Source organism: Anguilla anguilla, chromosome 16, assembly GCF_013347855.1.
Source record: "Anguilla anguilla isolate fAngAng1 chromosome 16, fAngAng1.pri, whole genome shotgun sequence".
Classification (NCBI taxonomy): domain Eukaryota; kingdom Metazoa; phylum Chordata; class Actinopteri; order Anguilliformes; family Anguillidae; genus Anguilla; species Anguilla anguilla.
Genome location: NC_049216.1, coordinates 2,391,647 through 2,402,880, shown reverse-complemented (window position 1 = coordinate 2,402,880; position 11,234 = coordinate 2,391,647). Strand labels below are relative to the sequence as shown.

The following is an 11,234-nucleotide window of genomic DNA, read 5'->3' as shown; positions in this document are numbered from 1 at the left end:
AGGCGTTGCTCATTTCTGGAGCATGGTCCCAGCCTCAGATTATCCACATTTAAAGCTCTGTGTGCAGAAGGTAATGAGCTTTATTTGAATGTTTATTTTGCCAACTCTCATATTTTGTCATATGATAAAGTGCTCTTTCTCTTACAGCGCATCCAAAGTACGTGGCTTACTTATACACTGACTGAAGTGTGCATCTCTGCTCGAACATACACAAAGATGGTAAATATCTTCAGAGTGATGATTAAAAAAAAACACCTGAGTTATATCTGCAATCTCTGTGGCTCTTTGAGTAATGGTCTTACTCATAAGTGGCTCTCCTAAGAAAATTAGTGAGTACCACTGAACCACGGCATCAACTGGAATTACACTGCATCGCCATCTAGTGCTTGTATGAGAAGAGCACAACTGATTATTGCCACTAACTTTTACTGCTGGTAGACACTAGATTTTTAAAAACGTGGTGTCTTCTGAAAATTCCACACATTGCACCTATTTTCTGTGTGTCCTTGCCCTATAATCTATCCATTCATTTCATTCGCGCACACTTTTGCGAATATAACAGGCTAATTATTGCGTTGCATTTAATTATTATTGTAACAATGATGATAATAATGATAATGAAAGCCTGATATATTAAGTCATGTTTTTCTTTTAAAACCCTTTATCAACATGTTTGGTAGACCTTGTGGGGTAATATAAACTGCACAAAAAAATTTAATAAGTTGGGACACTTGAAAGAATTAGAATACTTATCTAAGAAATACTCCTGTAAATGATGTCATCCTTTAGATGATAGGAGCTAGAGCCAGAACATTGGTCTCTGAATCAGGCTATTCCACACAACATGTCTGCTTACAAAGGTATAATATCCAGACTATGACTTGAGACTGGAACCACAGAAGAGTGACTAAACTAAACGATGTAACACTGCATCTAAACAGCAGCTCACATGTTGTTCAGATGGACACTCTCCCACCAAGATGTACACACATACCCTAACGGCCAATAGTTAATGCCCGGCTTTACCAGCAGAATAAAATACCATTTTATTCACAATCCTTTCAGAAACACCACAATCCTGCAGCACACACAGGTGTGTGATGAAGGAGTAAAACTCACCTTCATCAAAAGGTCAGGGTGTGAAAGAGAGTGGGGTAAATGTATGGATTTCATTAGAGTTCATAGCAGCTAGTGAATAATGGAGATGGATGAAGACTGCAATGTGTGACAGACCTGAAACATTTTACTATACAGGTGGTCAGTCTTTTACCATGTCAATCAGCATCCAGTCATCACCTGTGACCTGATACTACAGACTCCAATGAAACCTTACATTCTGCTCAGGAACCACAAACCTGGCAACCCTCAAAAGGTTTTATCCTGCTTTTACGTGCTTGCTGTGATAGAGGAGTAAGGTATATATGGGCAAAGAAAGAATGCTGGTGGACAGAGGAGTAAACTGAGAGAGAAAGAGGGTTTTAATATTTCACTGAATAGAACCATAATCACAAATTCTATTTAGTTAAGATCACACAGTACACAGCACTACTCACCCCAGTCTCTGTAGTTTACAGTTTGGACTCCTCAGTCCAGCACAGAGCAGTTCCACTCCTGAATCTCCCAGGTTATTGTAGCTGAGGTCCAGATCTCTCAGGGGTGAGTTTGATGACTGGAGAGCTGAGGCCACAATATCACAGCACTTCTCTGTGAGGTCACAGTTGTTCAGTCTGCAAAGAAGAGTTCATATATTATAGTATTATTATATTAGGTATACATGAAGCATGTATCTAATATGGGAAATGTGCCAATGACAGTGTTCAGCGATGAAGAGTGAAATTGAGGATTTTAAGGTTGATGATGCTCTGAGGAAGATGTCTGTGCTACACTCTCCAACTGCAGTATTTTGGACCTGAAAGTTAAACATCCTGTTGGACTGAACTCTGACTGTTCTACAGATGTAATTCTGACCCAAATGTCCCCTTTTTTATACTCTAAGTTCTCTGAATTGGGGCAAAGGGCTCATCTACCTTTTCTACTACCTACTGTCATTGTTCTGTCTTTTTGTTTCTATTTTTCCTTTTTGGGCCGCCAGTTGGCGGCACTTCTCAGTTTTTGTATTTCTGTTCATTCCCTCATTGGTTTCCAGTGTTAATTGTATTATTGTTTTCCATTATTGTCTTGTTATTTAATCATCGTCCCCACCTGCCTCTCGTTATCCCTTCCCTCTCGTTGGATTATGTATTGAGTTCACATGTGTCTTGTCTATTTAAGTTGTTTGTCCCCTTGACTTGGGTGCTGGTTCCTTGTGTTTGTTTCCGACTTGTGTGTTTCTGAATACGTTTCATTTGTGTTTCTGACTTTGTTTCTGCCTGTGGTTCTATATGTCTTTCTGCCTTTTGTGTATATGCCTGCGTGTTCCACCTGCCTGTATTCTGCCTGCCTGTGTTCTGTTCTGTGTTTTTTTAGTTCTTAAGAATTTTTGAGTTTGTTTTTTGCCCACCGTGGCCTTTTCTGTTCCCTGTTTGTGTGCCCTTTTTTGTAGTAAAGTCTTTTATGCCCCTTTACCTCTTGAGTTCCTGTGTTATTTTTCCACTCCGCTTCTGGGTCCTACCTTCCCGAACGTGACACCTACCTTTGATCTGTTCTCTGGGCTTAACCCTCCCATCCCATACTAGACGTGCAGCTGCTATCTTTCAGAGTGGACGGTGAGTTAGTTTTCAGTGCTGTAGGATGTATGGCCACCACCAAAAGTAAAGATTTAAAAGGCAAGACACATTTTTTAGAGTGGACATTGACTTTGCTTATTTCCTTTTGGTCTTCTGTGACAAACTTCCCACAGCACTGCAAACTAACACACAGCTAAAGGCAGATTCACTGTAACAGGAAGTAATGCACATGCTCATATATATGTATTGTGGTGTGGGCCTCTGGAGCCCCACCCCTCCCTGCCATCAGCCACCACTCAGCTCCACTTCACCTGTGTCTCACCGGCCAGCCTGCAGCACCATGGACAGCACCGGAGGGACAGGGCTGAGTTTCAGCACCTCCACTCCACACTCAGACCTGGACAGCGCCAGAGGGACAGGGCTGAGTTTCAGCACCTCCACTCCGCACTCAGACCTGGACAGTGCCAGAGGGACAGGGCTGAGTTTCAGCACCTCCACTCCGCACTCAGACCTGGACCTGAGATACAGGCAGGCCACCGGCAGCATACCAGTGCTTTTTCCACACCACTTTCCCCTTTGCCTGAGTAGCTGCTGGCCCTATATAGGCCTCATGGTCTCACTCCAGGGGTGTGCTGGCTTTCCCCTCACTGAGTGACTAACAGAGTCTCTGATTCTCGTGTATTTATTTTTTTGTGGCAGACTCGAACGTGCCCCTCCTTGTGGCCTGAATTTTGGACCCACCTGCACTTCCCTAGCACTTTTGCTTCCCCCAAAATTTGAGTAGCCTGATCTCTCTCTTTGAGTAGTCTTTTACCTCGTCTTTCGTATTTCACTTTTCCTGTCTTCATTCACTGTGATACCGCTGTCACAATAAAAGTCCTCAACAGGCATGTTGCCAGCACCGTCTGCCTCGTCTGTGCCTCGTTCCCATCGCATACATTATGGGTGTGATACAAGTTTATTAAAGGATATGAAAGATATGGAATTGAAGGTATCTGTAAGTGGGTGGAAAATCACAACCTGTACCTGTACAACATGCCATATAAATGATTTGCAAATGTTGCACACAATGCAAATCATGCAAACTATACAGACTACACAGAAGTATAAAACAGTCCTTAGAAGGACCATCACTGTAAACCCTTGCAGGAGGACATGCAACACATGCAGGAATTATATATTCAATCATTAGGGCACACCAATAGTACAATGCCCCTTATTTACTGTCAGTATAATTACCATGCAGCACTCCTGTCCCTGTAAAGGGGGGGGGGTCTCCTGGGGATGGCGGTAGGTACTAGAGTCTTGTTCAGGTCAGACTTTATTTTGTCAAATGTAAACTAGTGTGGATTGTGGGAGATGTTATCTGGATAGCATTTAAGGGAAGCTCAAACAATTTACTTCATTATCCAAAGTCCTTTCTTAAAAAGCATTTTTGGTATGCATCACAATTTCTTTGTGTTCCATTTCTTTATCTTACAATCTCTTCAGGTGCATGTCCTTTCCTCTCTTATAGCATAGTGTCCAGTCCATCTTGCCATGTCTGGTAAATAGAATGATTGCCTCTTAACACTGTTAAAGCTTTCTATTTATGGTTATTGGCAACTCTCATATTTTGTCATATGATAAAGTACTCTTTCTCCTACAGCGCATCCAAAGTACGTGGCTTACTTATACACTGACTGAAGTATGCATCTCTGCTCGAACAAATCACTGCATTGGTGCCATAAATAAACTCCTCTTTCATCATCTTGTGTTTGAAAGCCAACTCTAGGGAATGACATCCGGTCCAGACCTCCATAGAAGCATCCAATTGCACCAAGATTGGCGCTGACAGACAGTAGCGTGTCCAATGCGAAAGGAGGCTATCGCCCTCCTGGAAGAGCACACAGGTCACTGCAGCGCTACTACAGCTAAGGGCTACAGACAATAGCCAAGGGCTACAGACTCCAGTTCAGAGTGAAACCCCCATTTCAACAGAGTCATTTACTCTCAAACACAAGAGAGCGCTCCCATGTTTAATGGGAATAAATTCCTTCCCTCTTACAAAAAGGCGGAAGTATGTATGGTTCCCAGAGACCGAACCCAACATAGTTTTTATTTTCATTATTTCCAGCTCCCAAAGAAGGACGGTTCTCAACTTCCTATTTTGGATCTCAGTGTTAAAGAAACATTTGAGGCAATATAATTTCAAAATGTCTACATACAGCACTCTTTCACGTTCAATATGTCAGAACGACTGGAAACTTTTGTGCAATTCTTTTAATCAATCGTCGGCACCCAATAATTGATTAATAATGATTAACTGATTAGATTAAAATGTACTCCATGGCCTATAAAAAGAATGACTTAAAATATGCTTAACTTAATACTTAAGCATTAATGTTAAGGAGTATGAGCATGTCTATGTGCTTTGGGGTCAGTCTGGTGTGCAGTCTGCTGAAGGTGAGACCAGCAGCTGAGAAGACGCGCTCAGATGGCACTGATGTTCCAGGAATGGACCAATAACGTTCCACTAATGCTTCCAGTCGAGGGAACTGTGACTCTCTAATTCAGTGGTGTCAAACTCGTTGCCATGGAGGGCCGTGTGTATGCAGGTTTTCATTCCAGCCTCAGATCTTGATTATATAATTAGTTAAATTATTTGCTGAATTAGGGATGCAGGTTTGTGCACAATGGTGACCCGACGTCTATGGTGACCCGCATTGTCTAAATAAAAATTTTCTTATATTCTGTGCTTCAATGCAGTTAAACGCATATGGCTGAATGAGTAATCGGACTCAATTAAGGCAGCATTAATTGGTTGGAATGAAAACCTGCATACACACGGCCCTCCATGGCAACGAGTTTGACACCACTGCTCTAATTTAACATTTTAGGAACGTCTATTTAATTTAAAATATAATCAACAACATTAGGTTATTTATTGAAATAGTTTATTGAAATTTAACTTTAATCTATAGAAATTAATCAATCAACATAATTAAGAATGAACAGTTAATTAACTTAACATCATTATTTCACGTCAGTAAATCTGAAAGATGCCTTCTTCCACGTAAGCATTTATCCCCCTCACACAAAATGTATCCGCTTCGCCCATCACGGTGTTTGCTACAAATACACAGTTCTACTCTTCGGCCTTTCCCTGAGTCCACGGGTGTTCTGTATTTGTGTAGAGGCGGGTCTGGCTCCATTGAGGCTAATGAGGCTCAGAATACTGACTTATACAGACGATTGGCTGATTATTGCCAATTCAAAACCCAGAGTTGTGCAGGACACTCAGTGAGTTCTGACACATCTGTTGTCTCTTGGTTTCAGTGCAATCTCTCCCCATCCTGGAGTGTAACGTTCTTGGGACTGGATTTATACTCTGTATCCATGTGAGCTTGCCTATCAGCGGACTGCATTTTATCTCTCAGAGTATGTCTCTCTCATTTCAAGCCCGGCTCGAGAGTACAGTATCACACATGCCTCAGACTACAGGGGCTGATGGTGCCAGCCTCTCAGGTTTTGCCACTGGGGCTGTTAAGAATGAGGGGCTTTATGGGGTGGATTTCATCCCTCTACCTCAGCCCTGTGTGCGATCTCCATCGCCGTCTCACGGTGACACACAAGCGCTCAGCAACTCTGCATCACTGGGAAAACACAGACTTTTACACTCAGGGAACCCCTCTCAGGATCGTTTTCATATGGAAAAAAAGGACAGACACATCCCTCTCTGGGGTGGGGGGTCTCAGGAGGGTTACATGGTGAATTAATATTCTTTTAGCTATTAACTATATGGATAGCTCTCAGATATTTTCTTCCCTGTCTAAGGGGACATCATGTGCTCGTACGCTGTGATAATGACTGCGGTAGCATATGTCAATCACCAAGGTGGCATGCGCTCCCTCCAGCTCCATGGTCTAGCCCACAGACTGTTGGTCTGGAGCAGCCGTCACTTTCTGTGGTTACGCGTGACCCATGTTGCTTTAGGCTTGCTCCTGTGGGGGTCTAGGCCAGGGTTGTCTGTGAAGCGTATTGTGACAATTGCTGTGAAATACGCTATATAAATAAAATTTGATTGATTGATTGATGTTCCAGGAATTCTGAACACGAGCGCTGATCTGCTGACAAGGAGAAACCTACTGTACAGGGAATGGTGTCTCCATCTCCAGATTGTGGAAATGTTACTGCAGAGATTATCCCTCTCCCTTATGTACAGCCATGCACATTCCCGCTACGCACGGACCTCCTGTCTCAGGTGAACGGGGAAATACACCACTCCTGCCCCGAGCGAGTAGCTCTATGGGCTTGGCCCGTGAGAGGCATAACCTCAACACATTGGGGCTTCCCCTCGCGTGACTGCAACCATCCAGAGCATGAGAGCGCCCTCTACCAGGCCACTTCATGACAATAAGTGTCAGGTGTTAGAAAGATGGTGTGCCTCTCGTCAGTCAGTGCCTTACCAGAGCTCTGTTTCTGATGTGCTGTGCTTTTCACAGAACCTTATGGATAAAGAGAAATCCTTTTCTACCATTAAGGTCTACCTGGCAGCTATCACTGCTTGTCATGTTGGTTTCAGAGACTATGCAGTGGGGCAGCACCCCCTCATTCACAGGTTCATGAAGGGGGCTCACTGCTCTCTGCCTGTTGCTAAAAAGCTTGAGATTTATCACAGGTGCTGAAGGCTCGGTCTGTAAGGCTGTTTGAGCTTAGAAATTAGATTCAAATTGTTGTCTCTCCAGACAGCGTTGATGCTTGCACTAGCCTCAGATACAGATCTCCCCTCATCTGCTATGGGTTTCAGTACTTCACATTGTTCCTGTACCCTGGCTATAGCTTTGGGCAGTGGAATGTCTTTAGTACTGCCCTACGCAAGATGTGCCAGACACCACCCTCCCCATTCACATTTACACACACCAACACACACTCTGCAACAACTTCCCACTGTTAGCGACAGATGGCCACATATAGAGTTCAATCATTGTAAGGCAATACAACACCTGCAGATCAAATGGGTGACTCCCGGGGAGTCTGGTGCAATTTTTATTCCTTCCTGGGAATGTTCTCATTTGGCAATAATCACTGACCAGAATAGTTAAACCCTCACTTGTGGCTGTCTCGTTGAGATTCAGACAGAGTGCTTGTTGAGGCACCGTGCTGAGTCTCCCTTTGTGCATCGTAATAAAACCTTTTCAATTGGAAAGTGGTCATCAGTGTGTTACTTCACTGGTCCCAACATGGTTCCACAAAAGGAGAAGATTCCCAACAGACTTCATTCCCAAGACCTGACAGCGGCTCAACTAACAAAACATAACATAACAACATAACATAACATAACATACGCTGAGAACAGGCCATTCAGCCCAACAATGCTTGCCAATTTTCAAACTAAATTGTACCTAGTGCTCTGATTACCTACAGACTAGACAGAATCTAACACTGTATCAAGCCTAGTCTTAAAAATCTCCGGAGTTTCTGCCCCTACTTCATGACCTGGCAGGCCATTCCACACAGTGACTGAAATTTAGCTAATTTCTATTTATGGCCCCTCGTTCTACATACAGAACTCGAGTTTGTCTGTACGCTCTAGGAGATCTCCTACCTGCTGAGACAGAGACACCAAGACCACAACTTAAAAACGCTTTAAGTGGCTCCGGACAACTAGCAGCAGAAACTGGGGAGGCACTTTAAACTAGAAAAATAAGGCACTTTAAACTAACTAATATTAAGTGTTTAAATAAGAAAGATCAGGTGCAGAATTAATTGGGTTAAATGAACTAACTTACGTTTTACAAAATAGCAATTACTAAATAGCAATAATTGAAGGAACCCATGTACTAGGTAATATTTTATTCATATATCTTAGGACAAAATAAAACGAAAATTCATCCAGAAGCAGATTATAATAAACTACTGCTAACATTAGCACATAACAATAAAGGCAAACTATCTAACAACAGTTATGTTTTGCTCCTGGGAAAGCGAACAACCAAAAACCTCCTGTCGGCAAGAAGGTGGCCGAATTAGCAAACCGGCTAGTTTGCTAGAAGTGGAAAATTCCCTCCCTGTCCCCTGACGGCAACAAAGATTTTCACCTTAGGAGCAAAACAATCTCAAATGAAAAAAAACTCAAATGAAATAACAAATACACACTTCAAAGCACAATACAATCCTGTAACTAACATTTCCAAACTCCACAAGACTCCTTCCTCTCTCTCTCTACCACAAACAGGAAGTGCGTGTCAGTTTCAAGCAATGGAGCCACAGCTGTGAGCATAGGGCAATCTGGTAGTTGTCCATAAGTCCCGGTTGGTGGATCTCAATCACAACATGAAGAAAGAGCACTTTAGGTTACTGTCGTAACCCCGGTGGAGAGATCCACCAAGACTGCCCTGCCTGCCGCTCATGTGAAGTGAATATGTTCACTGAGGAGTAGTAACACTGCAGGGTCCTATGTGCTCTTCCAGGAGGGCGGTAGCCTCCTTTAGCATTGGACATGTTACTGTCTGTCAGAGCCAGACTTGGTGCAATTGGATGGTTCTACACAAGTCATGACCGGTTGTCATTTCCCATAGATGGATCTCTCCACTCTGTGTATCAGAGAACTGGGGTTACGACAGTAACTTAAAGTTTAGAGGTAATACCTTAACTGGGTTACTCACTGGGCATATTTTTAGTTTCACTAGCAGGATGTGCAGCTACTCTGGGGTCACTGTTAGAGCCAGTGCCCAGATGGATCTGAATGTCATTCAATAAAATAATACAGAGATCATGTCCTGGGATATTTAGATATTTAGTCTCTTCACCCAGATGGGGTAAGCCTTAACTAGTTTATTTTTAGATTCCTGGATTCCTATGATTGAAGGTCTTGATGTCACAGAACACTTGAACGAATGCCTGGCAGCAGTAGATAGTCTCTCCAGGGCACAATGTCTTGCCACCCATCATTTCATATGAGCACACCCCTGTTAATGTGCTTATACGCTAACTCGTATTCACATGTAAACATTCAGGTTACAGGTTCTGAATATTAGTGAGGTTTGTTTTCCACCCGGTGATTAAATTCACACTCTTACATTACATTACATTACATTACATTACAGGCATTTAGCAGACGCTCTTATCCAGAGCGACTTACACAACTTTTTTACATAGCATTTTACATGTTATCCATTTATACAGCTGGATATATACTGAAGCAATTTCGGTTAAGTACCTTGCTCAAGGGTACAACGGCAGTGTCCTTACCCGGGAATCGAACCTGCGACCTTTCGGTTACAAGCCCAGTTCCTGACCCACTGTGCTACACTCCATCCTCTTACACACTTCATCACAAATTCTACTTCTTTAAAGTCACACAGTACACAGCACTACTCACCCCAGACTTTGTAGTTTACAGTTTGGACTCATCAGTCCAGCACAGAGCAGCTTCACTCCTGAATCTCCCAGGTTATTGTAGATGAGGTCCAGATCTCTCAGGGGTGAGTTTGATGACTGGAGAGCTGAGGCCACAATATTACATGACTTCTCTGTGATGTTACAGCTGTTCAGTCTGCAAAGAAGAGTTCATATATTATATAATAATTATATTAGGTATACATAAAACAAATGGTAAATGATACAAATGATAATGTTCAGTGATGAAGAGTGAAATTGAGGATTTTAAGGTTGATGATGCTCTGAGGAAGATGTGCGTGCTACACTCTCCAACTGCAGTATTTTGGACCTGAAAATTAAACATCCTGCTGGACTGAACTCTGACTGTTCTACAGATGTAATTCTGACCCAAATGTCCCCTTTTCTTATACTGCAAGTTCTCTGAATTGGGGCAAAGGGCTCATCTACCTTTTCTATGATCTGTTCTCTGGGCTTAACCCTCCTATCCCATATTAGACGTGCAGCTGCCATCTTTCAGAGTGGACAGCCAGTTAGTTTTCTGTGCTGTAGGATGTTTGGCCACCACCAAAAGTAAAGATGTAAAAGGCAACATACATTTTTCAGAGTGGACAGCGACTTTTCTTATTTCCTTTTGATTATCTGTTACAAACTTCCCACAGTACTGCAAACTAACACACAGCTAAAGGCAGATTCACGGTAACAGGATGTAATGCACATGCACATATTTATGTATTGTGGTGTGGGCCTCTGGAGCCCCACCCCTCCCTGCCATCAGCCACCACACAGCTTCACTTCACCTGTCTCACTGGCCAGCCTGCAGCACCATGGACAGCACCATAGGGACAGGGCTGAGTTTCAGCACCTCCACTATGCACTCAGAACTGGACAGCGCCGGAGGGACAGGGCTGAGTTTCAGCACCTCCACTCCACACTCAGGCCTGGACAGCGCCAGAGGGACAGGGCTGAGTTTCAGCACCTCCACTCCACACTCAGACCTGGACCTGAGATACAGTTAGGTCACCGGCAGCATACCAGTGCTTTTTCCACATCACTTTCCCCTTTGCCTGAGTAGCTGCTGGCCCTATATAGGCCTCATGGTCTCACTCCAGGGGTGTGCTGGCTTTCCCCTCACTGAGTGACTAACAGAGTTTCTGATTCTCGTTTTTTTTTTTTTTTTTTTTGTGG

At 43.2% G+C, this 11,234-nt stretch overlaps 1 long non-coding RNA gene across 1 annotated transcript; it reads right to left on the bottom strand.

The window, feature by feature from the left end:
* Positions 1 to 203: 203 nt before the first annotated feature.
* Positions 204 to 10,875, bottom strand: LOC118215135. Its single transcript, XR_004762774.1, has 2 exons — positions 10,378 to 10,875; positions 204 to 1,078 (listed from the first exon to the last, which is right to left on the bottom strand). It is a non-coding gene; the product is annotated as an uncharacterized LOC118215135 (long non-coding RNA).
* Between the last annotated feature and the right edge of the window lie 359 nt (positions 10,876 to 11,234).